The sequence below is a fragment of the Lethenteron reissneri genome, unplaced genomic scaffold, assembly GCF_015708825.2.
Source record: "Lethenteron reissneri isolate LAM-NWPU_2019-01 unplaced genomic scaffold, ASM1570882v1 scaffold_1561, whole genome shotgun sequence".
Classification (NCBI taxonomy): domain Eukaryota; kingdom Metazoa; phylum Chordata; class Hyperoartia; order Petromyzontiformes; family Petromyzontidae; genus Lethenteron; species Lethenteron reissneri.
Window position 1 is genome coordinate 1 of NW_026891291.1, and position 23,357 is coordinate 23,357.

At 49.3% G+C, this 23,357-nt stretch overlaps 2 pseudogenes; both read right to left on the bottom strand.

Moving 5' to 3' along the window:
* Window positions 1-2,060: 2,060 nt before the first annotated feature.
* LOC133362642 (probable RNA-binding protein 46) lies at window positions 2,061-3,925 on the bottom strand (annotated as a pseudogene).
* A 10,179-nt stretch (window positions 3,926-14,104) lies between these two features.
* LOC133362641 (tumor protein p73-like) lies at window positions 14,105-22,378 on the bottom strand (annotated as a pseudogene).
* Window positions 22,379-23,357: the final 979 nt, after the last annotated feature.

Consider the following 23,357-nt stretch of genomic DNA (forward strand, 5'->3'; position numbering starts at 1 on the left):
GTGTGTGTGTCTATGTCTCTGTGTGTGTCTGTGTGTCTGTCCTGTGTGGTCTTGTCTCTGGTGTGTCTCTGTGTGTGTGTTTGTCTGTGTTGTGTGTCTGCTGTGTGTGGTTGTGTGTCTTGTCTCTGCATGTGTGTCTCTGTGTGGTCTGTGCGTCTCTGCGTGTGTTCTCTGTGTGTGTGTCTCTGTGCGTCTCTGCGTGTGTCTGTGTGTGTCTCTGTGTGTGTCTATGTGGTGCTCTGTGTGTTGTGTGTCTCTGCATGTGTCTCTGTGTGTCTGTATGTGTCTGTGTCTCTGCATGTGTCTCTGTGTGTCTGTGTGTCTCTGCGTGTGTGTCTGTGTGTGTCTCTCTGTGTGTGTCTATGTCTCTGTCTGTGTGTGTCTCTGTGTGTCTGTGTGTCTGTTGTGTCTCTCTGTGTGTGTCTAGTCTCTGTGTGTGTGTCTCTGCGTGTCTGTGTGGTCTCTGTGTGTGTCTCTGTGTGTGTCTGTCTCTGTGTGTGTCTATGTCTCTGTGTGTGTGTCTCTGTGTCTCTGTGTGTCTGTGTGTGTGTCTCTGTGTGTGTGTCTCTGTGTGTATCATGTCTCTGTGTGTCTCTGTGTGTCTCTGTGACAGTCGAGTACGGAGACTCGTGATGTGCACCGACTCTGTTCATGTGCGACACAACTTCACGCCACGTGGTCCCACTGGAAAGAGGGCGGCACAAGTAAACACTAACACGAACCGGTAAACCATTGGCAATTGATCAAAGCTATAAAGGCGATGATCCAGGAAAATTATATTATGATGCTGCATGAAAAATAGGTTACTCTGAAGTTCCTGGCCATTGGAACGTTGGTAATGATCAGAACATGCCCTGACAAACAGGGAAGTCTGAAATATGCTGGGTGTAAATCAGCACATCAAATTAATCCGCAGAGGAGGAAAGAAAGGTCCCAAGCATGCGACACCTCGGCCGAGAGAGTGGGGAGAGAGAGGAAGAGACTTTCACGACTTTATTTCCACTAAAACATTAACAAAAACCATTACAGGAAAACACACGTACATTGTGAATCAACAAAACATCAAACTCTTAACAGCTGTGTGTGCACGAACTACACGTGGCACAGGGATAGAGCTGTGCAAACGAGGCGGTGCAGGACCTCTCCGTGTGTAGCAAAGTCGCTACGCTGAAGAGTTTTTCAATTTGATAAAGAATCAAATGTTTTGACATCAGAATGCGACGTGAACAAAATCTTTTTTCTCCCCGACATTTTCAAAACAAAATGGCGTTGACGCGTAAACACCTGAAATCATTTTGTCTTTACGGATTCAGTTGTCGGTCGTCATTAGAGTGTAATGACAGGGTGACACCTGGTGTGACGAGGACGTGTGCGGGGCCACGGGGTGACGAGTCAAATGAGGCACAACGTGAAGTCAGGGCTGGTCCCCCCCCAACGAGGGAAACAGGAAAGGGGCGGACGGCTGAGTGAGAGCGAGCGGCAGAGGTCGCAACCGGTACCCGTACCCGTACCCTACCCGATACCCGTACCCTACCCGATACCCGCTACCCTACCCTACCCGATACCCGTACCCTACCCGATACCCGTACCCTACCCGATACCCGGCTACCCGTACCCTACCCGATACCCGTACCCTACCCGATACCCGGCTACCCGTACCCTACCCGATACCCGGTTACCCGTACCCGATACCCGTACCCTACCCAATACCCGCTACCCGTACCCGGCCGGTACGGGTAAGCCGTGAGTCACTGGTGAGTCACCGTGTGTCACTCATTTGCCAACGTCTTGTCTCTTCTCACAATTCAAGTTCCTAGAATCAACCCACCCGCGCCTGCAACGTGGCTTCATCCCAGAGGTCGCAATCGGGTACCCGATACCTGTACCCTACCCGTACCCGGCCGGATACGGGTAGCCGGGTATCGGGTAGGGAACGTGTACGGTACCCGATTGCGAGCTCTGGCATGCGGCAACGTGACCATGTCGAGTGAGCGGCCGGGCAACTTGCAGTTTGACGGTGAACACGGCAGAACGGATGTGAGCTTCAAGCGGTAGGACACCGTCCGCGGTCTGATGAACGCCGCCACGACGGCCACGCGGCACTACGGGTGCGTGCCGCTTGTCGGCAGTCGCGCGGCGACCGGCTGCCGGGGCGCGGGGAAGTCGCCGGGATACGCCGGGAGGTCCCGGACGGGGCGGCCGGGAGGCGCCGTCGCGACGGGCCGGGCCCGCCCTCGGGTTCGCGTCGCTGAGGATTTCGTGGAGGAGCTCGCTGGCAACTTCGCGCGCTCCCTCCACGCTGGAGCTCAGCACCGCGGGGAAGAAGCCGCTGCCTTCCCGCATCATCCCGGGAACGGAGACCTTGTACAGGAGGCCCATGGGCCTGCCGGGCTCCGAGTGAGCGTGCAGTTCGAAGGTCGCGTGGCCCACGCCGGCGCTCCGTAGCAGCGCCTGCAAACGCGTCTCCCACGACAAGACGGCCGCCTCCGGCAGCTCGTCCAGACCGACGGGCGGTGGGCCGCGAGTGGCGGGGTGCCCGCCCAGAGCTGCGTGCGCGCCGCCCAGCCCACAAACAGCTGTGCGGGACCTTGCCGCAGACGGCGCACTCCGGCTGCGGGAGGCCTGGGACCGCCGCCACCTCCTCCTCCTCGTCTTCAATTGCCTCCTCCTCCACCTCCTCCTCCACCACCTCCTCCTCCTCTACCCTCATCCTCCTCCTCCTCCACCACCTCTTCCTCCTCATCTTCAGTTTGCCCCCGCCTCCTCCTCCCCCTCCTCCTCGTCTTCCGTTGCCTCCTCCTCCCCCTCCTCCTCCTCCCCCTCCTCCCCCACCTCCTCCTCCTCCTCCACCACCTCATCCTCCTCCTCCTCCACCACCTCTTCCTCCTCATCTTCAGTTGCCCCCGCCTCCTCCTCCCCCTCCTCCACGTCTTCCGTTGCCTCCTCCTCCCCCTCCTCCTCCTCCCCCTCCTCCCCCACCTCCTCCTCCTCCACCACCTCTTCCACCTCCTCCTCCACCACCTCTTCCTCCTCATCTTCAGTTGCCCCCGCCTCCTCCTCCTCCTCGTCTTCCGTTGCCTCCTCCTCCTCCACATCCTCCTCCTCCACCTCCTCCTCCCCCCCTCCTCCTCGTCTTCCGTTGCCTCCTCCTCCCTCCCCACCACCTCTTCCACCTCCTCCTCCTCCACCACCTCTTCCTCCTCGTCTTCAGTTGCCGCCTCCTCCTCCCCCCCCTCCTCGTCGTCTTCCGTTGCCACCGCCGCGGCAGCAGCAGCAGCCGCCGCCCCCGGCTCTCGCTGCGGGATGGCCCAGTCCACGTTGATGTCCCGGCCCCACAGCCGGAAGGAGTACGGCAGCAGCACCCTGCGGGCCATGCAGGCCGCGCGGTGGCTCTCGTATTCGACGAACGCGTAGCCTCGGCTGAGGCTCCTGTCGTAGCGACAGAAGCGCATCTGGACGTCCACGACGCCCTCCGTGGCGTCGCTCATCGCCGCCATCACCTCGGCCCGCGTCTTGTCCTTCGGCAGCCTCGCCAAGAAGAGGCGGCGATTGTCGACGCTCACGCAAACCGCGATCCGTCGCCCCGGGCGGATCTCCAAGTCGTGGGGTCTCTTGACGGCGTCCGCGGCTTGCGAGCGCGTCGCGAAGGTGGCGAACGCGTAGCCGCGGTTCTCTCCGTCGTACGTCATCATGAGGCGCAGCTGGTACAGCTGCCCCACCGCCTCCAGCACGGGAAGCAGCTCGTCCTCGTACAGGTCGCGCGGGATCCTCGCCACGAACACCTCGCAGCCGCGGCGGGAGGGGGGCCCTGCCAGTCGGGCGGCGGTCCCAGCTTCCTCTGTCCGTTCTCCTGGACGACGTTGTAGCCCGTGCGCAACATGAGGTCCAGAAGGTCCCTCTCCACGCAGCTCATGATGTCGAGCATCGGCGCTTTGTCCACGGCGGCGGTGACGACGGGGCAGCGGTTTGGGGCCCGTTGGAGCCCTTGACACTCACCGGCGCAGAAGCCTCGTGCCGACAAAGCCACGGCGGGGGGCGGAATCAACTCGTGAAAAGGCGGGAACTCGCTCGGGCCAAGCCTACAGGCCCAGCAGTGGAGAGAGGAAGAGAGAGTGGAGAGACGGATGGAGAGAGAGCTACCTTTGTAAACTCGGAAAATCACAATAAAATAAAAACCCAAGAAACTGTGTCTTGACCTTTGAACCGCCCTGTATAATGACCCCTCACCCCCAGTAGACGACCTGGTACCCCTCCTCACTCATCCACTCACTGACCCATCCACGCACCTCACACACCCACTCGCTCACACACTCACCCACCCACTCACCCGCACACCCACTCGCTCACACACTCACCTCACACACTCACCCACCCACTCGCCCGCACACCCACTCGCTCACACACCCACCCACTCACCCGCACACCCACTCGCTCACACACTCACCCACCCCTCACATCACCCGCACACCCACCCACTCACCCGCACACCCACTCGCTCACACACTCACCCACCCACTCACCCGCACACCCACTCGCTCACACACTCACCCACCCACTCACCCGCACACTCACCCGCACACCCACTCGCTCACACACTCACTCTCTCACACACTAACCTCACACACTCACCCACCCACTCACCCGCACACCCACTCGCTCACACACTCACCTCACACACTCACCCACCCACTCACCCGCACACCCACTCGCTCACACACTCACCCACCCACTCACCCGCACACCCACTCGCTCACACAATCACCCACCCACTCACCTCACCCACTCACTGATGATGATGAGAGAGAGAGACACGCAGACTCCAAATATACAGCAGTTGGCGTCGCCAGGGCCGGGATCGAACCCACGACCTCCTGCATACCAGGCGAGGTAGTTAACATCTCCTAGCCACCGTGATGATGATGAGAGAGACACACAAACTCCAAATATACAGCAAGAATCTTCAGGATCGAGATCAAACCCATGACCTCCTGTATACCAGGCGAGGGAGTTAACATCTCCTAGCCACCGTGATGATGAGAGGAGACACACAAACTCCAAATATACAGCAAGAATCTTCAGTATCGGGATCAAACCCACGACCTCCTGCATACCAGGCGAGGTAGTTAACATCTCCTAGCCACCGTGATGATGAGAGAGACACAAACTCCAACTCCAAATAAAGTTTGAATGTATGCGTGTCGTTAAACCGGCCATCAGCCGACAGCCGATTCGCAAGGTTTATCACGTGACATACCGTGCCAATCTGTCACTGGAGCAGCACTAACCGGTTGTGTGTTGGAGTGTCTGTGTGTACACTGTGTGTGTCTGTGTGTACACTGTGTGTGTGTACACTGTGTGTGTCTGTTTGTACACTGTGTGTGTCTGTGTGTGTGTGTCTGTGTGTGTGTACACTGTGTGTCTGTGTGTACACTGTGTATGTGTGTCTGTGTGTGCACTGTGTTTGTGTGTGTACACTCTGTGTGTGTCTGTGGTGTGTACACTGTGTGTCTGTGTGTGTACACACTGTGTGTCTGTGTGTGTGTCTGTGTGTGTGTATACAGTGTGTGTGTGTACTGTGTGTGTACACTGTGTGTACACTGTGTGTGTGTGTACACTGTGTGTGTACACTGTGTGTGTGTGTGTCCACTGTGTGTCTGTGTGTACACTGTGTATTTGTGTGTACACTGTGTATGTGTGTCTGTACACTGTGTGTCTGTGTGTACACTGTGTATGTGTCTGTGTGTGCACTGTGTGTGTGTACACTCTGTGTGTGTACACTGTGTGTGTGTACACTGTGTGTGTGTGTGCACTGTGTGTGTACACTGTGTGTGTACACACTGTGTGTGTACACACACTGTGTGTGTCTGTGTGTGTGTCCACTGTGTGTGTACACTGTGTGTGTACACTGTGTGTCTGTGAGTACACTGTGTGTGTGTACACTGTGTGTGTGTGAGTACACTGTGTATGTGTGTCTGTGTGTGCACTGTGTGTGTACACTCTGTGTGTGTGTCTGTGTGTGTGTACACTGTGTGTTTGTGTGTAAACTGTGTGTGTACACACTGTGTGTCTGTGTGTGTTTGTCTGTGTGTGTACACTGTGTGTGTACAATGTGTGTGTGTACACTTTGTGTGTGTGTGCACTGTGTGTGTGTGTGTACACTGTGTGTGTGCACTGTGTGTGTGTGTGTGCACTATGTGTGTGTGTACATTGTGTGCACTGTGTGTGTGCACTGTGTGTGTGTGTGTACACTGTGTGTATGTGTGTTCACCACGCCCGGCGGACCCGTTATTCGATCCCGACTCCTGCCGGGGGAGGCGCTCCGGGCGCGGCGGGTCCGCTAGGAAAACTCGGGATGGCCCGAGGCCGACTAGGCCGCAGTCTTCCCTCCCCTCTGTTCTAGATGGTGACGGTGTTGCTGATGTTGTTGTTGTTGATGCTGATGATGTTGTTGTTGATGCTGCTGATGTTGTTGTTGTTGCTGTTGCTGATGATGATGTTGATATTTCTGCTGATGCTAGGTGGTGATGATGTTGCTGATGATGTTGTTGTTGATGCTGATGATGATGCTGATGATATTGTTGTATATGATGGTGTAAATGATGTTTATTGATAATGTTGATGATCGCAAACATTAACATAATTTATTAATTTATTCAGTTAGGGTAGCCTCTCATTGTGGGAGGGGAGGGTCTTGTACCCCAGAAAGTGACGTCATGTCATCTGCTGCCGGTGACGTCACGAGGTAACAGGCAGCTGGAGGTCCGCGCGTGAACTGAAATCCGAGGTGAGAAATTTTCATTGCGGTTGTTGTGGTTGTTGTGGTTGTTGTTGTTTACCAAGCTAGAGCCTCGCTCTCTCTCTCTCGTAGGGATGTCAATAGAGCAGCAGCAGCTTGTGAATCGATGTCCAAGTTGGAACTTTACAACGCGGGGCCTAGACACGCGGGGCCTTGCCTCCTGCCCTCGCCTGGTCGCGTTTGCTTTAATTCCCTCCCTTAAGTTTAATTTGTCTTCACGCGGCTCGCTACTTTGTCACTTTGGTTTATTGTAGATATTAAGGCAGTTTTTTTTTTCGTTTTTTACCAGCCCAAGCCCGCCTGAGCTGCTGTACCGCTCTAGTTTACAGAAGCTACCTGCCCACAACAACAACAAGGTATGGGGGGTTTTGTCAACGCGTGTGTCAATGTTTTGACTTAAAACTTTCGTAACTGCAGCAATTCATATTCTTGGTTCTTTCGGTGAAGTCACGGAGATAGAAAATTAATAAAAATAACAGATAATAAAATGAATAAAAGTAAACAAAAATTGTAAATAAACCCACGACGTTTCTATCACAACACAAGTGGCATTTATTTGATGTTATCTGTTGTTATTGTCTATCTACGTAACTTTACCGAAAGAACCAAGAATACGTGTGGAAATGTGTATCGGTCAAAGACGCTAATCACGTGCTGATGTTGACTCTAAATGTGGAGGGCAACCCGGGAGATTCGGAGGAAAATCCCACGCGACCACGGAGAGAGAGACACGCAAACTCCAAATATACAGCAGCAGCAGGCGTCAGGGTCGGGATCGAACCCACGACTTCCTGTATACCAGGCGAGGTAGTCAACATCTCACCACGGAGAGAGAGAGAGACACGCAAACTCCAAATATACAGCAGCAGGCGTCAGGGTCGGGATCGAACCCACGACTTCTTGTATACCAGGTGAGGTAGTTAACATCTCACCACGGAGATACGAGGGCTTCCAGGCATATTTATGACCATTTGCCCTCTCATTGTGTGCAATAACAGCCTGTGTGATGAATTTGGGAAACTTTTTCACTACATCATGAATATATGAATAAGTATAGACGTGTAAGTCACGTGTGACTGTGTATATGCATTACTCTGTGTCTGACGTGTAGGTGGTGTGGATATAATTTTTTTCTGTCTGCAGCTGTCGCTTGGTCTGATGGAGCAAAGGCGCTCAGCACAGCTCGGTACGGCAAGGCAACAATGCGACCAGCGTGGATACAGCACGGAGCGGACTGGAAATTTTACACACCACCAGAGAGCACACACAGGAGAGAAACCCTTCAAGTGCACTGTGTGTGGGATGGCGTTTTGCATGGCCATCATTTCTTCAGATCCACCAGAGAACACACACAGGAGAGAAACCCTTCAAGTGCACTGTGTGTGGGATGGCGTTTGCATGGCCATCATTTCTTCAGATCCACCAGAGAACACACACAGGAGAGAAACCCTTCAAGTGCAGTGTGTGTGGGAAGGCGTTTTCACGGTCATCTACTCTTATAAAACACCAGAGAACACACACGGGAGAGAAACCCTTCAAGTGCAGTGTGTGTGGGAAGGCGTTTGCACAATCACCACATCTTCAAGCACACCAGAGAACCCACACGGGAGAGAAACCCTTCAAGTGCAGTGTGTGTGGGAAGGCATTTTCAATGTCATCTTCTCTTATAAAACACCAGAGAACCCACACGGGAGAGAAACCCTTCAAGTGCAGTGTGTGTGGGAAGGCATTTTCACGGTCATTTTCTCTTAAAAAACACCAGAGATCACACACAGGAGAGAAACCCTTCAAGTGCACTGTGTGTGGGAAGGCATTTACACAGTCATCAAATCTTAAAACACACCAGAGAACACACACGGGAGAGAAACCCTTCAAGTGCAGTGTGTGTGGGAAGGCATTTTCACGGTCATCTTCTCTTATAAAACACCAGAGAACACACACGGGAGAGAAACCCTTCAAGTGCAGTGTGTGGGAAGGCGTTTGCACAATCACCACATCTTCAAGCACACCAGAGAACCCACACGGGAGAGAAACCCTTCAAGTGCACTGTGTGTGGGAAGGCATTTTCACGGTCATCTTCTCTTATAAAACACCAGAGAACACACACGGGAGAGAAACCCTTCAGGTGCACTCCGTGCGGGAAGGCGTTTGCACAGTCAGAACATCTTCATGTACACCAGAGAATGCACAAGCATCAGAATATCCACCAGGAGTGGAGTCTGAAATCAGCTTGTGAAAGTCAAAGTGCTGCAATGAGCCCATCCCTCATCAAACATGAACCGGAAGAAAATCCCAGCTTGGACACTTTTAAAGGTAACGAGGTGAAATATGAAGAGGTGAAGGTGAAATGTGAAGAGGTGATGGTGAAGAGCGAAGAAGTGAAGGTAAAATGTGAAGATGAAGAATCAACTCCAAAATGGGACCTTCACATCGATGGAGGCAACGTGAAGCAGGAGGAGAATTCTGACTGTGAGGCAGAGTAAGGCAACTCCAAGCATCTTCTTGGTTCTTTCGGTAAAGTCACGTAGAAGGGAAGTAATACAATAATACAAAAAAACATGATCACATAATTCTCACGACGTTTCGGCCACAACGCAAGCAGCTGTCCTCAGGTGAAAGAACCAAGAAGATGAATCCCTGCAGTCAGGAAAGCTTTAAATTGAAACTCCCAGCAGTTTGTGGAGGTGTGGCTGGACTTCCTAGACAACACAAAGTCAAATGGAGACCCGGTAGATGAGTAAGCCAGAGACGATGTCGCTGCAATAGATGCTCCTTTGTCACAGGCCTTTAATGACAATAACGTGAAGTTGAACACTCAGTTCCTGGGTTCAACCTGCAGGGTAAGAGTGAGTGGCCAGTTACTGCAGCTACATACTATTAACACTCCTTCCCTTTGTTAATGCTACCCCTATCCCCTTCCTTTGATGCTGCTAATTCTGCATAATGCACGGGCATAAGTGGTACTAATCACATACCTGCATTTCTCATAAATATGCTAAATGCCTCTTGATATGCAAATTCCTTTGTCAAGGCGCCCAGCTTATATGCTCCAAGCGCGTGTGCTGTTTCATTCAGACGCTGTCGCCATCGACAGACCTGGTTTTCACCTGAGGACGGCTGCTTGCGTTGTGGCCGAAACGTCGTGAGAATTGTTTTATTGTGTTTTATTTTTATTATTTATTACTTCCCTTCTACGTGACGACTTACCGAAAGAAGCAAGAAGACGAGTGGCCAGTCTTAGTGACCTGTGGGTTGGGTCGGTCTCTCACCAGGAGCGAGAGCCAATAAGCCCCCAAGCATTCACGATGTTCTCATCATAATTGCTGTTGCATGGCGCTTGTCTGAAACACTCGAAGAGCATCCCCAAGTAGCAGCTGCCCCTGTGTGGCACAAGGTGGTGGCCCTTGACCAGCCTGCATGTGAACACGAGCCTGTCAGTAGTGGCGATGATTGATGTGTAATCTCAGCTGTGTCGTTTGTAGGTGATCTTGACTTGAAGCTTTTGTGACTGCAGGAATCCACACTCTTTAGTTCTTTCGGTGACGTCACGTGGGTCGAAAAAATTCTAGATCACGGCGTTTCGATGGCAACACAAGCGATCGTCATCAGGTGTGACAACCACAATCACCACCATCACCCCATCACCACCATCATCACCAACTGAGGTAGACGCCAACTTCAGCAGTTATTGACGTGGTCCCAGCTGATGGCGACTGCTTGCGTTGCGATCGAAACGTCGTGATCTATTATTTGTAGGTAATGTTTAGAATTTGCTACGTTTTGACCCAGACGCCAGCATGCAATGGACTACTCGTTTTGAATGACACAATAGTATGTGTTAAAATAGCTTCTTGTTAATACGATGTTGCTGATGCAGTATGTTTCGCTGCAGTAATTCAATTTTGTTAATATGCCTGTCAATAATTTAGAATGAATACTTGTCTGATTGTGCATGTACATGTAACATTTTGTCTGTGAGGGTCAAACATGAAGTGTTCAAATCTAGAGTGATTAAGTGTGTGTGTTTAGAAGTAACCTGTACAGATCACTCGGGCGAGATCATTCATCAGTTACAAGGCATACCACTTAAAAGTTACACGTAGAGGAGATACATTCTTGACAACACGAATTATAATTTTGCATTCACGCAAGCACCCGATGCTCCGTTTTGAAGTTTTAAAATGAAACGTCTTCGAATTGTGTTGTGTTTTGAATTGTATTCTTAATTAAAAGCTTACATCGTTTTACATCTGGAAGACTTCGTTGAAAAGGACATTCCGTGTGAATTCCTCTCGTCATTTCGCCGCGGACTGTCCACCTGCTTGGGATCGCGGGATCGAGAGAAGGCGACACGGAGCTGCTGGCCGTGCGACAAGATTGCGGATCGATTTCACGGTCGAGTGTCTGCCCTGCGCCTCCGTTGTCCATGCAGTGCGGCGCGTGGAGCAGACGTCACACACGGGTTTGATTCCTTACCCGTACCCGGCCGCACCAGGGTTGAAAACGGCCGGGTAGCCGGGTGTCGGGTAGGGTACGGGTATCGGGTACCCGGTTGCGACCTCTGGGATGAAGCCATGTTGCAGGCGCGGGTGGGTTGATTCTAGAAACTTGAATTGTGAGAAGAGACAAGACGGGAAATTAGTGACAAACGGTGCCTCACCAGTGACTCATGTCCTTCCCGTACCCGACCGCACCAGGGTCGAAAACGGGTACCCTTACCCTACCTGATACCCGGCTACCCGTACCCGGCCGGGTATCGGATAGGGGTATCGGTTACCCGTTTGCAACCTCTGGGATGAAGCCATGTTGCGCGGGTGGGTTGATTCTAGGAACTTGAATTGGGAGAAGAGACAAGACGTTGGGAAATGAGTGACAAACGGTGACTCACCAGTGACTCACGGTTACCCGTACCCGGCCGCACCAGGTCGCAAACGCCTACCCGTACCCGGCCGGGTACGGGTAGCCATGTATCGGGTAGGGTACGGGTATCGGGTACCCGGTTGCGACCTCTGACTTGGAGGTTTGAAGCGCCCCGTGCATGAAAACGATGGACCAGTGCGGCGTCCATCACGGATGAAGGTTGTGCGCTTGTAATTATAGATGTGAAAGTCACGTGGGTGAAACAAATTAGAAATGAAAACAGTGAAATGAAATGACGTTTCGGGTGCAGCACAGGTGTGCTGAGCTTATAACGAATTGGCACGCTTTGTTTACGTGACAAACCTTGCTAATTGGCGGGCGGTGACGGGGTGGTTTAACGAGACATGTATATTAAAAAACACCGTCAAAAAAGACCGTGCTAACAGTTCAAAGAGAGTTGTTTTTATTGTCAAAACTTGTTTAAACAAATCAACACTGTGGCTATTCCAGGGAATTGCGCATTCGAATTGAACGTTCTCATGCGCTGTATGCACCTGGTACCAGTTACATGAAAGGCAGTGATTGCTACAAAATATAAAGCACATTGCAAAACGTACAGGTGGTTTTGGGCTCCGTATGCAAACTCAAACATTGGATATATTTTATGCAAGTGGTTTATTCCAGAAAAACAATTCCTGAAATTGTACTTGAAAGGTTTTTGGCTTTTAATCAAAGCTCAAGAACATCAACAGCCCTTTTTCAATCCACTCCAAGATGCAGGCGGTGACCAGACGGGTACTTCACCAGTGGTCAGCGACCAAACAATCAGCAGTTCAGACGTCACCCTCAAACTCGGGTTTCCTGAATCCATAGCACAATCACGTTCCTTCACAGTGGCCAGCTAGGAACTTGGTTGGACAGAAAGCTCGCGGGTCACGGTGACGCACTTCAACCAATCCGCGAGCGTGCTACACGGTGGGAGGGGCTATGCACGACAGACAAATAATCCCTGGTGGGTGGTGGGGAACTGTTGTTCCTACCTGTACAAAAAATTAACCCGTAAAACAAAGTTTTTTCACTCTAAATCCTTTATATGCGTGGCGGCTAGAGTCCTCTTGTCCTCTGGCTTGAGATGGCTGCCACCTATGGGTTCAGATGATTGCCTGCCCCATTAAGCATTGTAATTAAATATTTATTAAAAAAACTTCCCTAAAAAGTGTAAAATTTGGGAAAAAAAAAAATGTTTCACGAACATTAATTGTCACGCCAACGAGTCTGTGTGCAAAAATGTCAGCTCGATTGGATGACGGAAGTGGGTTAAAAAACGACCGAAACATTTGCACGGTCCTAAGCAAGCAAATGAACTTAATATAATGGATTTAAAAAAAAACCCACTGCATATATACGCTTAAGACAGTTCCATGAACACTAAGTGTAGACAGGTGTTGTTCTCTCTACATCTGCTACCAGCAGCAAAGTCTATAAAACTTTGCAGAATGGAACATGTCACAAATCAACTTTACTTAGGCATTTTTGGGGTTGTTATCAAGTAGGTTATAGCAGACAGGCCCCGTACAACAATCTTCTGGAGTACAAGAACATCTGATTTTGCAAAAACCTTCCCACTTCGTGTTCATCCTTCCAATAGATGCAGATTTGAAACGATCTTTGAACAGTCGAGCAAATGCAACACAACAAAAAAACACATTGCTCTGAACATGGCTATCTCCTCTGCTGGAAACAAAACGTGTTGTATATTTCAACTCCAGATGACTTAAACGGCACGTTTTATCGTTATACTTGACTTTACCGAAAAACCAAGAATAATTCCTGCAGTCACGAAAGCTCCAAAATTAAGAAGGAACAAAACTGACAAGTCATTCACTTCTTTCTTGGAAGAGACAAGTTCCTGCCTTGGGTAGTAAAGCCAAGATGCAGCTTTATGTTTTATTGACTGCATTCTGTAAAAAAAAAAACTATGCAAGCAAGCTCAAAGGAAATTCGATTTAAAGCTTTCGTGACTGCAGGGATTCATCTTCTTGGTTCTTTCGGTAAAGTCACGTAGAATGGAAATAAAATAATAATAAATAAAAACAGACTCTGTCTTCTCGACAGACCTGTTCTTCACCTGAGGACGGCTGCTTGCGTTCTGGCCGAAACGTCGTTCTTTCGGTAAAGTCACGTAGAAGGAAAATAATAACAATAAAACATCATAAAATAATTCTCACGACGTTTCGGCCACAACGCAAGCAGCCGTCCTCAGGTGGAGAACAGGTCTGTCGACCGTGACTTTACTGAAAGAACCAAGAAGATGAATCCCTGCAGTCACGAAGCTTTAAATCGAAAGACACCAGCTTATTTACCCCAAGGGCTTTTCATACAACGTGCATCCCACGGCCCACACAACCTCCCACCATCATCCATCTATCGCTCACCCCCCTCCTCTCCTCACTCCAGCCCCTCCTCTTCTTCGATGTCAGAGCATGAAGACAATTTTGGCATCTTGCTCCTGGGCACCTCCAGGCTGCTACTGCCTCCCCAGCTGCCAGCACGAGGAAAGTCAACGGCTTGGCGAGCGTGCGCTCGCAAATTGTATTGGCAATGCTGCTTTTGCGATACCGATTGCCGACAGAGGACAGATGACTGCCAGAGGGCCGCAGCGCTGGGAACACTTTGGCACGGATGCCATCCTTGGTGTCGATGCCGTCATCGTTGTCGTCCTCGAGCTGAGGTGGACTGTCTCCTCACTGGACGAGCGCTGCAGCGTCGTCTCGCTGGAGATCGTGGTCGACACACCATGCTCTTCGATTCCACTCAATAGCAGTTGCTTTTTGGCTTCTGGGACTCCCAGTTCATCCAAGTCCTAAAATCCAGCGAAACACAGAAAATATGCACACACACACACACACACCAAATTTTGTTCAGCGATACAACATTGATAATTGGTTTTTTTACCCTTCTATCTGGCAACAAAACTGACACCTTTTTACAAGGAGTCATGTTTGTATAGACCGCAATACCTGCAGTCATAATGCAAACAAAAAACATAACTCTGATAATGTATGCACTGTCCTTGAAGTTGATTGGTCCACACCCGAGACAAGTATTGCGGTCTATACAAACATGACTCCTTGTAAAAAGGTGTCAGTTATGTTGCCAGATAGAAGGGTAAAAAAACAATTATGATATTTTTACTGGCAAATGAGGTTCCCATAGTGTACGATACAACATTCTTCAAATTTCTGACGACGTGTATTCCTCAGAGTAATTAATGTACAAAATCAGTCGGTAGTACTGGTAGGAACCACCTGGTTCACCAGCCCACAGGGGATTATTGTGTCTGTCCGTCGTGCATCCAAAAATGGGAGGGGTGGGGCTGGGTGGGGAGGGGAGGGTGGGGAGGGGCTGGGTGGGGAGGGGAGGTGGGGAGGGGAGGAGGGTGGGTAGGGGCCTGGGTGGGGAGGGTGGAGAGGGGCTGGGTGGGGAGGGGTGGGGCTGGGTGGGGAGGGGCTGGTCACCCCGTGGTGCCCTTATAAAACTCAACGTTTAACCTACTCACGACGGCTTGTGCCCGGCCCTCACAGTTGGCCATTGCACCGAGCAACCCAACGTTCCTACCCGCTCCCTCCGCAGGAGGAATGTGTTTTATTTGTACCCACTACTGGATCAGGACTCCTCAGCCTCCTCACTCGAGCTTATGTGACGATCCATCTATCAACTACACACGAACTAATCTCACAACTCGAATCTCTGTGGTGGTCATCCTCTTGGTGATGTGTGCTCTACTTTGGATGCCACTCCAACACCGGTCTTGTTTCCCAGCCACAATGCAGTCCAGTGATGTTCCCTTGCCGAAGCCCATCTACTTTTTTGCAGTTGTCAATGTTTCTTATTTGCATGTTTCGGTATCCACGTGTAATGGGTTCCGGAGACACTTGTAGAGGTAACTTCTTTATTACAATACAACACTCCAACAGTCCTGATACTCTGTTACAGCCTAGGTACACAGCCTAGATACACAGCCTAGGTACACAGCCTAGGTACACAGCCTAGGTACACAGCCTAGGTACACAGCCTAGGTACACTGCTCTGGCTACGCTCTGGGGTCCTCCGGCTACAACTACCCTAGGGGAGGCTACCTGACCCGACCCAGCCAAGGTGCGGGTCTGGACTCTGGCTTCCTCGGAACTCGCCCTCACAAGGACGTAGAGCCGGGAGTCCCAGAGTCCCACCACTGGCCCTCACAGCGCCCCGGCCCTTACAAGGACAAGCGGGACGAGGGGGTACAGGGTCCTAAGCTGGCTGGCTGGCGGGTCTTGACCTGCGACTGGCCCCAATCGGCAGGGAGCTGCCCTTTTATGCCTCGTGCCCAACGAGGGGTGGGGTTGTGTGTGCCTCCAGATATCTCACAGAGCGCACACAGTCCCCCCCCCCCCCCCTGGTGGCGCCAAGGGGGTTAACTGTCTGGGGTGCCTGGGATCCTAGCGCCTGGCGCCAAGAGGCTTAAGTGTCTGGGGTGCCTGGGATCCTAGCGCCTGCCGCCAAGGGCTTCTCTGCCTAGGGTCCCAGAGCCCCCTCTTGTGGCACGACAATCCTCACTACTCACCACTCACCCTCACCACTCACCCTCACCACTCACACTCACCCCTCTCCCTCACCACTCACCCCTCTCCCTCACCACTCACGCTCACCACTCACCCTCACCACTCACCACTCACCCACACACGTATTAACTCTTTACAAGTTTAATTCCAACCTTCCATCTTCTCCAAGCTTCTTTGTGCATTTTTTATGTTGCAGAAAAACTTGCACAACTTAAAAATAAATCCCAATCCTGTAAACGTTAAAAAACACGCGTAGTTTGCATGGAAGCGTCCGTAGGAACTTGCCTGTAGAGTAACGTCCATCAGCTGTTGGACACTCGACAATCCACGTGAAGTGAAATTCTCCAAAAACTCCAAGCAGTCGATTTGTTTCAGGAAGCTTGAGACACGAAAAAACAACAACACACAAGGCTCCAAAATGTTAATACCAAATACAAGAAGCACGAACAAGTACTTTGTACGGCTGTATTACATTAACTTGCACATTTTTACTCCGTCAACATTGCGATTAGAAATAACATGTGAAGCAACACTTACATTGCTTGTACTGTATATCCCTATGGAAAATAATGACATTTTTTATTGGAAATCCAAGTGCAAAAATCAGCCCAAACACCATTACGAATTTTGCGTTTCGATTTAAAGCTTTCGTGACTGCAGGGATTCATCTTCTTGGTTCTTTCGGTAAAGTCACGTAGAAGGGAAGTAATAAAATAATAAAAATAAAACATAATAAAATAATTCTCACGACGTTACGGCTGCTTGCGTTGTGGCTGAAACGTCGTGAGAATTATTTTATCATGTATATTATATTATTATATTATTTTATTATGTTTTATATTTATTATTCTATTACTTCTCTTCTACGTGGTGACTTTACCGAAAGAACCAAGAAGATGAATCCCTGCAGTCACGAAAGCTTAAATCGAAAATGACGACGATGTTTAAAGGTGGCGACGATGATGCACCTAAAGGGCACTTACTTGTAAAGAGCGTTGCCAGGCTTGCCGCTGTCCGGCAGGGTTCCAAGCCGGGCCCGTGGGTTGTCTCCGTCCGGTGGCCGTGGGGGACCATTGGATCCATTTGCTTCACCCGTCACAACATTCTGTGCAACGCCTGCAACCAGTGGATGAGCATTCGCAATAAAACATTTACACCTCAACACATATACGAGTAATATTGAATTCATCCTCTTGGTTCTTTCGGTAAAGTCATCACGTAGAAGGGAAGTAATAAAATAATAAAACATCATAAAATAATTCTCACGACGTTTCGGCCACAACGCAAGCAGCCGTCCTCAGGTGGAGAACAGAGCTGTCGGGAAGACAGCGTCTGACAGACCTGTTCTTCACCTGAGGACGGCTGCTTGCGTTGTGGTCGAAACGTCGTGAGAATTGTATTTTATCGTGTTTTATTTTTATTATTTTATTACTTCCCTTCTACGTGACGACTTTACCGAAAGAACCAAGAAGACTGCGTATCACTTTGTGGCAAATTGTGTCGCGTCTTTCAATTCGCCCGCGTGCCGCCACGTCCCGTGCAGAGAAATGTGCTGCGCCGAGCAGGGAGAGCTTGCGTCACCTGATGAGGAACCTTCGCCGGCACTGGAGGGTCCCTGGCTGCCGGCCAAGACTTCCTGTGAACACTCGCTTCCGTGTCGGCTGAGGTTGGACGGCCTGCCACGCAATTCCGTCACGTATCTGGGAGGGAGAAAAAACCCCAAAAATTAACCCGTAAAAACAAAGTTTTTCACTATAAATCCTTTATATGCGTGGCATCGGTTTTATTTTATTATTCATTTCTGTTTTTCTTGAGTAAGAGTTTTATTTTTATCACATTGGTATTTTAAATTAAATATGACAAAAATGTTTTCCTAAAAAGTGGAAAATTTAGGAAATTTTTTTCACGAAAATAAATTGTCACGCACAACGAGTCTGCGTGCAAAATGTCAGCTCGATTGGATCACGGGAAGTGGGTTAAAAAACGACCGAAAGATTTGCACGGTCGTAAGCGCGCAAGCAAGCGAACTTAATATAAAGGATTTAAAAGCAACACTTTGGTGCATCCAACAGGAAGCCGTTTGTCAATCACGTCAATTGGAACAAACTTCGCAACTGCATTGCTCTAACCGGATGGCAATGACTGCTTGAAAGTAGGTGAGCAAGTGTCACTGTGAAACCAATAGTACCTTCAAATTCAGATTTGTATGTAACATGTCAGATTTGTATGTAACATTATGTAGTTGTGCAGTGTATAATGGAAGTAGCAGCTGGAAAATCAAGACAGATTTGCATCAGCATGAACATGAATTGAATAATGGCTGTTTGAAAGTCGAACAGTCAACAGGCAAACAAATAACAGCTTCAAATTAAATTTCGGTGCAGGATGTCAAATTTAATAAAGCGTTGTCAAATGTATTTCGTTGCAATAATACAAAACATTCTCTGTGAATGATTTAAAATTAAAACGATTCTTCCAGGAGAAAACATTATTCACTAATAATTTGCATATCAAGAGGAATTTAGCATATTTATGGCAAATGCAGGTATGTGATTAGTACTACTCATGCCCGTGCATTATGCAGGATTAGCAGCATCAAAGGGAGGGGATATGGAAATATGCTAAATTCCTCTTGATATGCAAATTATTTTGTCAAGGCTCCCCCTTTCCCCCCCCCCTTCCAACCCAGCTTATATACATGCTCCAAGCACGTGTGCTGTTTCATTCAGACGCTGTCTTTCCGACAGACCTGGTTTTCACCTGAGGACGGCTGCTTGCGTTGTGGCCGAAACGTCGTGAGAATTATTTTATTATTTTTCTTTTTATCATTTTATTACTTCCCTTCTGTTGCTACCATTTAATTACAGCAGCAATCGGGAACTTGTCTCGCACGAGCAGCGATGTGTCTATTTCGTGTTCACGTACCGTTGTTGCTGCAGGTTGCGCAACACACTGACAACATCCTTGGGCAGCATTCGGACCAGCTCCAGGCTTTCCTTGATTTTTTTTAATATTTCAAAATGTTCTCTCCCGTGCACCTACATACATACAGACCGCAGAGCAAATTCTTTAAAACATCAAATGCTTATTGTGAATTCTAGATTTGAAGCTTTCGTGACTGCAAGGATTCATATTCTTAGGTTTTTTCGGTAAAGTCACGTAGGTAAAAAATTCAAATTAATAAAAGTAAAATAAATAAAAATCACGACGTTTCTATTGCAACACAAGCAATCATCATCAGGTATAAATGAAATAGCAACAAAAAATTCTAACCAGAACAACTATAGACAGACATATGAGCAGACAGATATCACCAAGATACATAGAGAGAGAGTAACACAGGTACAGAGAGGGAGATCGTCTCTGTGGAGTGGCCTTAAATAGGCAGAGGGGGCAGTGGCAGAGAGAGGGAGGGGTTAGAGACAAAATTTACATGTCAATGAGTACGGAAAACGAGGAATTTAAACGAAAGCAGGTAACTACCAGGAGGTGAAATATGTCTTCTTGGTCGGATGGCCAATTGCTGCCACAGTTGCTTGAAGTCATCAGCATGTCGTGCACCACTTTCACGCAGCCTGAGGATTTGGTTAAGTGGCAAAAAGCGGACAGGTAAGGCGAGTACACGCAGGGACAATTTCTTTCAGAATAATACATTGAAATTATGTCATCATGGGACCTCCCTTGCCAGTAGCAAAATATACTAATAGGGGTTTTCACCTTTTTTCTGGCAACAAAACTGATACCTTTTGCAAGGAATCATACTTACATTAACCACAATACTTGCAGTCAAATGCAAACAAAAAACAATACTCTGATAATTTATGCATTGTCTTTGAAACTGATTGGTCCACACCAGAGACAGCTTTCTTTAGAGCCTAGTCTCATATGGTGTTCGACCAGATGACGCCAAAAGGCGTCATCATGGGACCTCCTTTGCCAGTACCAAAATATACTAAAATATAGGGGTTTTCACCTTTTTTCTGGCAACAAAACTGACACCTTTTGCAAGGAATCATACTTACATTAACCACAATACTTGGCGTCATCTGGTCAAAAACCATATGAGACGAGGCTCTAAAGAAAGCTGTCTCTGGTGTGGACCAATCAGTTTCAAAACAATGCATAAATTATCAGAGTATTGTTTTTTGTTTGCATTTGACTGCAAGTATTGTGGTTAATGTAAGCATTATTCCTTGCAAAAGGTGTCAGTTTTGTTGCCAGAAAAAAGGGGAAAACCCCTATTAGTGAAATTATATAATTTACAAAAACCTCAAATGTTATTAATAGCTAGACAGCACGTGTGTGTGAACAAGGGGCAGTCAAAGTGATCACCTTGGGAGTTCGTATCAGAAGCCGCCTCTCCACTCGGTCGCTGACTGCTGCCAGAAGACACCTTAGGCACTTGTGGGGTGTGCTCAACTGGCTGAGCCTGTGGAGACTGACAAGTCTGGGTTGCTGCCTCTGCCAAGGCAGGATGATACTGCTGCACAGACTGAGCTGCATTCTGCCTGGTGTGTGAAGGAGCCTTCCAATTGTTTGGAGACTGCTGCTGCTGCTGCAGCTCCTCATCGTCTTGATGCATGCACCGCTCGTCCATTTTGATATCTTCGAGATTTGAAGCTTTCACGACTGCAAGGAATCATACTCTTAGTTTTTTTCGGTAAAGTCACGTAGGTAAAAAATGAAATTAAAATCAAATAAAAATCACGACGTTTCGGAAGCAACACAAGCTTCCGTCTTCAAGTGATACAGATATTTGGCTGTGACAGTTTCACCTGAAGACGGAAGCTTGTGTTGCTTCCGAAACGTCGTGATTTTTATTATTTTATTTTTATTAATTTTTATTTCATTCTTCACCTACATTTTTACATCTCTCCCCGGCGAAGCACACACTCGGGTCTCGCAGCAGAATCGGCCCAGTACCTGGCCACTAAAACAAATAGGCAGAAAACAAATGCATTAAAACAATTTTTTTATGGGCAGCCATTGTAAGGCATGTTTTTACTTAACCCGCCAAAACAGAATTTCAAGAAATTACAGGAAAAGATAAAATAGTTTAAAAACATTACAATGTCTCTTCAACCACGACTATAGAGACATGGTAATCGCAATAATTGTACACTTAGACATTTTCAATGTTCAGCCCTATAAAACTGGCAGCAGACATTGTATGTAGCTAGGGTTCCCAAGTTTCGTACATAACAGGATAAACTCCACACCCTCAAAATGGGGGGTTCCCCAAGGCTCTGTACTAGGTTCCCTGCTCTTCACAGCCTACACTTCCCCGATCGGCCGGCTCATTGCAAGCTTCGGTGTTAAGCATCACTCATACGCGGATGACACGATTATATTCACCGCCATCGATTCTAGCAATGCATCTGGATTCGAGAGGCTCTCGGAATGTACCACCGCCATGCAACAATGGTTCACTGCACACAACCTAGCCCTTAATCCGAAAAAGTCAGTGGCCATCATGTTAGGTACCAAGTGTAACGGGTTCCGGAGACACTTGTAGAGGTAACTTCTTTATTACAATACAACACTCCAACAGTCCAACTCTCCAACAGTCCTGATACTCTGTTACAGCCTAGCTACACAGCCTAGATACTCTACTCTGGCTACGCTCTGCAACTCGCCCTCACAAGGTCGTAGAGTCGGGAGTTCCAGAGTCCCAGCGCTGGCTCTCAGCAGCATCCCAGGGTCTTCAGATGGCTGGTCGTGGGTCTTGGGTCTTGAGTTACAACTGGGCCCTGATCGTCCAGGGAGCTCTCCTTTTATGCCTAGTCTAACGAGGGGTGGGGCCGTGTGCGCCACCAGACATCCCACAGAGCACACACAGCCCCCCCCCCCCGTTGGCGGCGCCAAAAAGGCTTAAGCGCCTGGGAACCCAACGCCTGGCGCCCAGAGGCTTAATAGTCTGGACCCTCTGGGAACCCAGTGCCTGGCACCCAGAGGCTTAAGCGTCTGGACTTGCCTGGGATCCCAGAGCCCCCAGCAGCCCCTCCCTTCTTATGTCACTACACAAGCAACGTCTCAATTCAGCAGCACTCCCCACACACATACACATCTTCGGTCACATCAACAAGTTCACCGACCACTTCAGGTACCTCGGTATCATCCTCGATTCAACTTTATCCTTCGACCGTCAAACCAACCATATCATCAGCTCATGTAACTTTCACCTGAAGGCTCTTAGACACATACGTCCTCTCATCTCTACTGAAATTGCCAACACTTTGGCATGTTGCATAGTTGGGTCTCGCCTTGACTATTGCAACTCCGTCCTAGTCCGGACCTCCGCTGGCAACCTAAAGAAACTTCAAAGACTACAAAATAACCTAGCACGCGTCGTCATTGCCCACACTCTTCCCCGTCTCGACTCACTAGCTCGTCTCCGCGCTCTCAACTGGCTCCCCATCGCCAGCAGGGTCACATACAAGACCGCCTGCCTCTGCCACAACGCCTTCATATCCGCCTGCCTGCCGTATCTTTCTTCATTACTGACAACTTGCAGCTCAGCACACGGCAGATGCCTGCACAGCGCGACTCACGACCTCCTCTCGATACCAAGATCCAGGATGGTCATCGTGTCTACGCGCCACTTCTCGGTGGCAGCCCCAACAGTCTGGAACAATATCCCTCTGCACATTCGCAGCATCACCTCAATCGCCTCCTTCAAGAGACACTTAAAAACTCACCTCTACAACCACGTGCTTTTGAGTGACTCTGAGCTTGGCTCCGCGCCTCTGAGTTGCGGCCACTACGTCTGCAAATTTGCGCGCGTTACAAATTGTACTATTATTATTATATTATTACCCACCCACTCACCCACTCACTCACTCACACACCCACTCACTCACCCAGTCGCTCACCCACCCACTCACACACCCACGCACACACCCACTCAATCACCCACCAACTCACACACCCACTCACTCACTCATCACAGTCGCTCGCTCACTCACACACACACTCATCTACCCACTCACCCACCCACCTACACACTCACACACTCACTCACCCACCCACTCACACACCCACTCACTCACACACCCACCTACACACTCACACACTCACTCACTGACCCAATCGCTCAC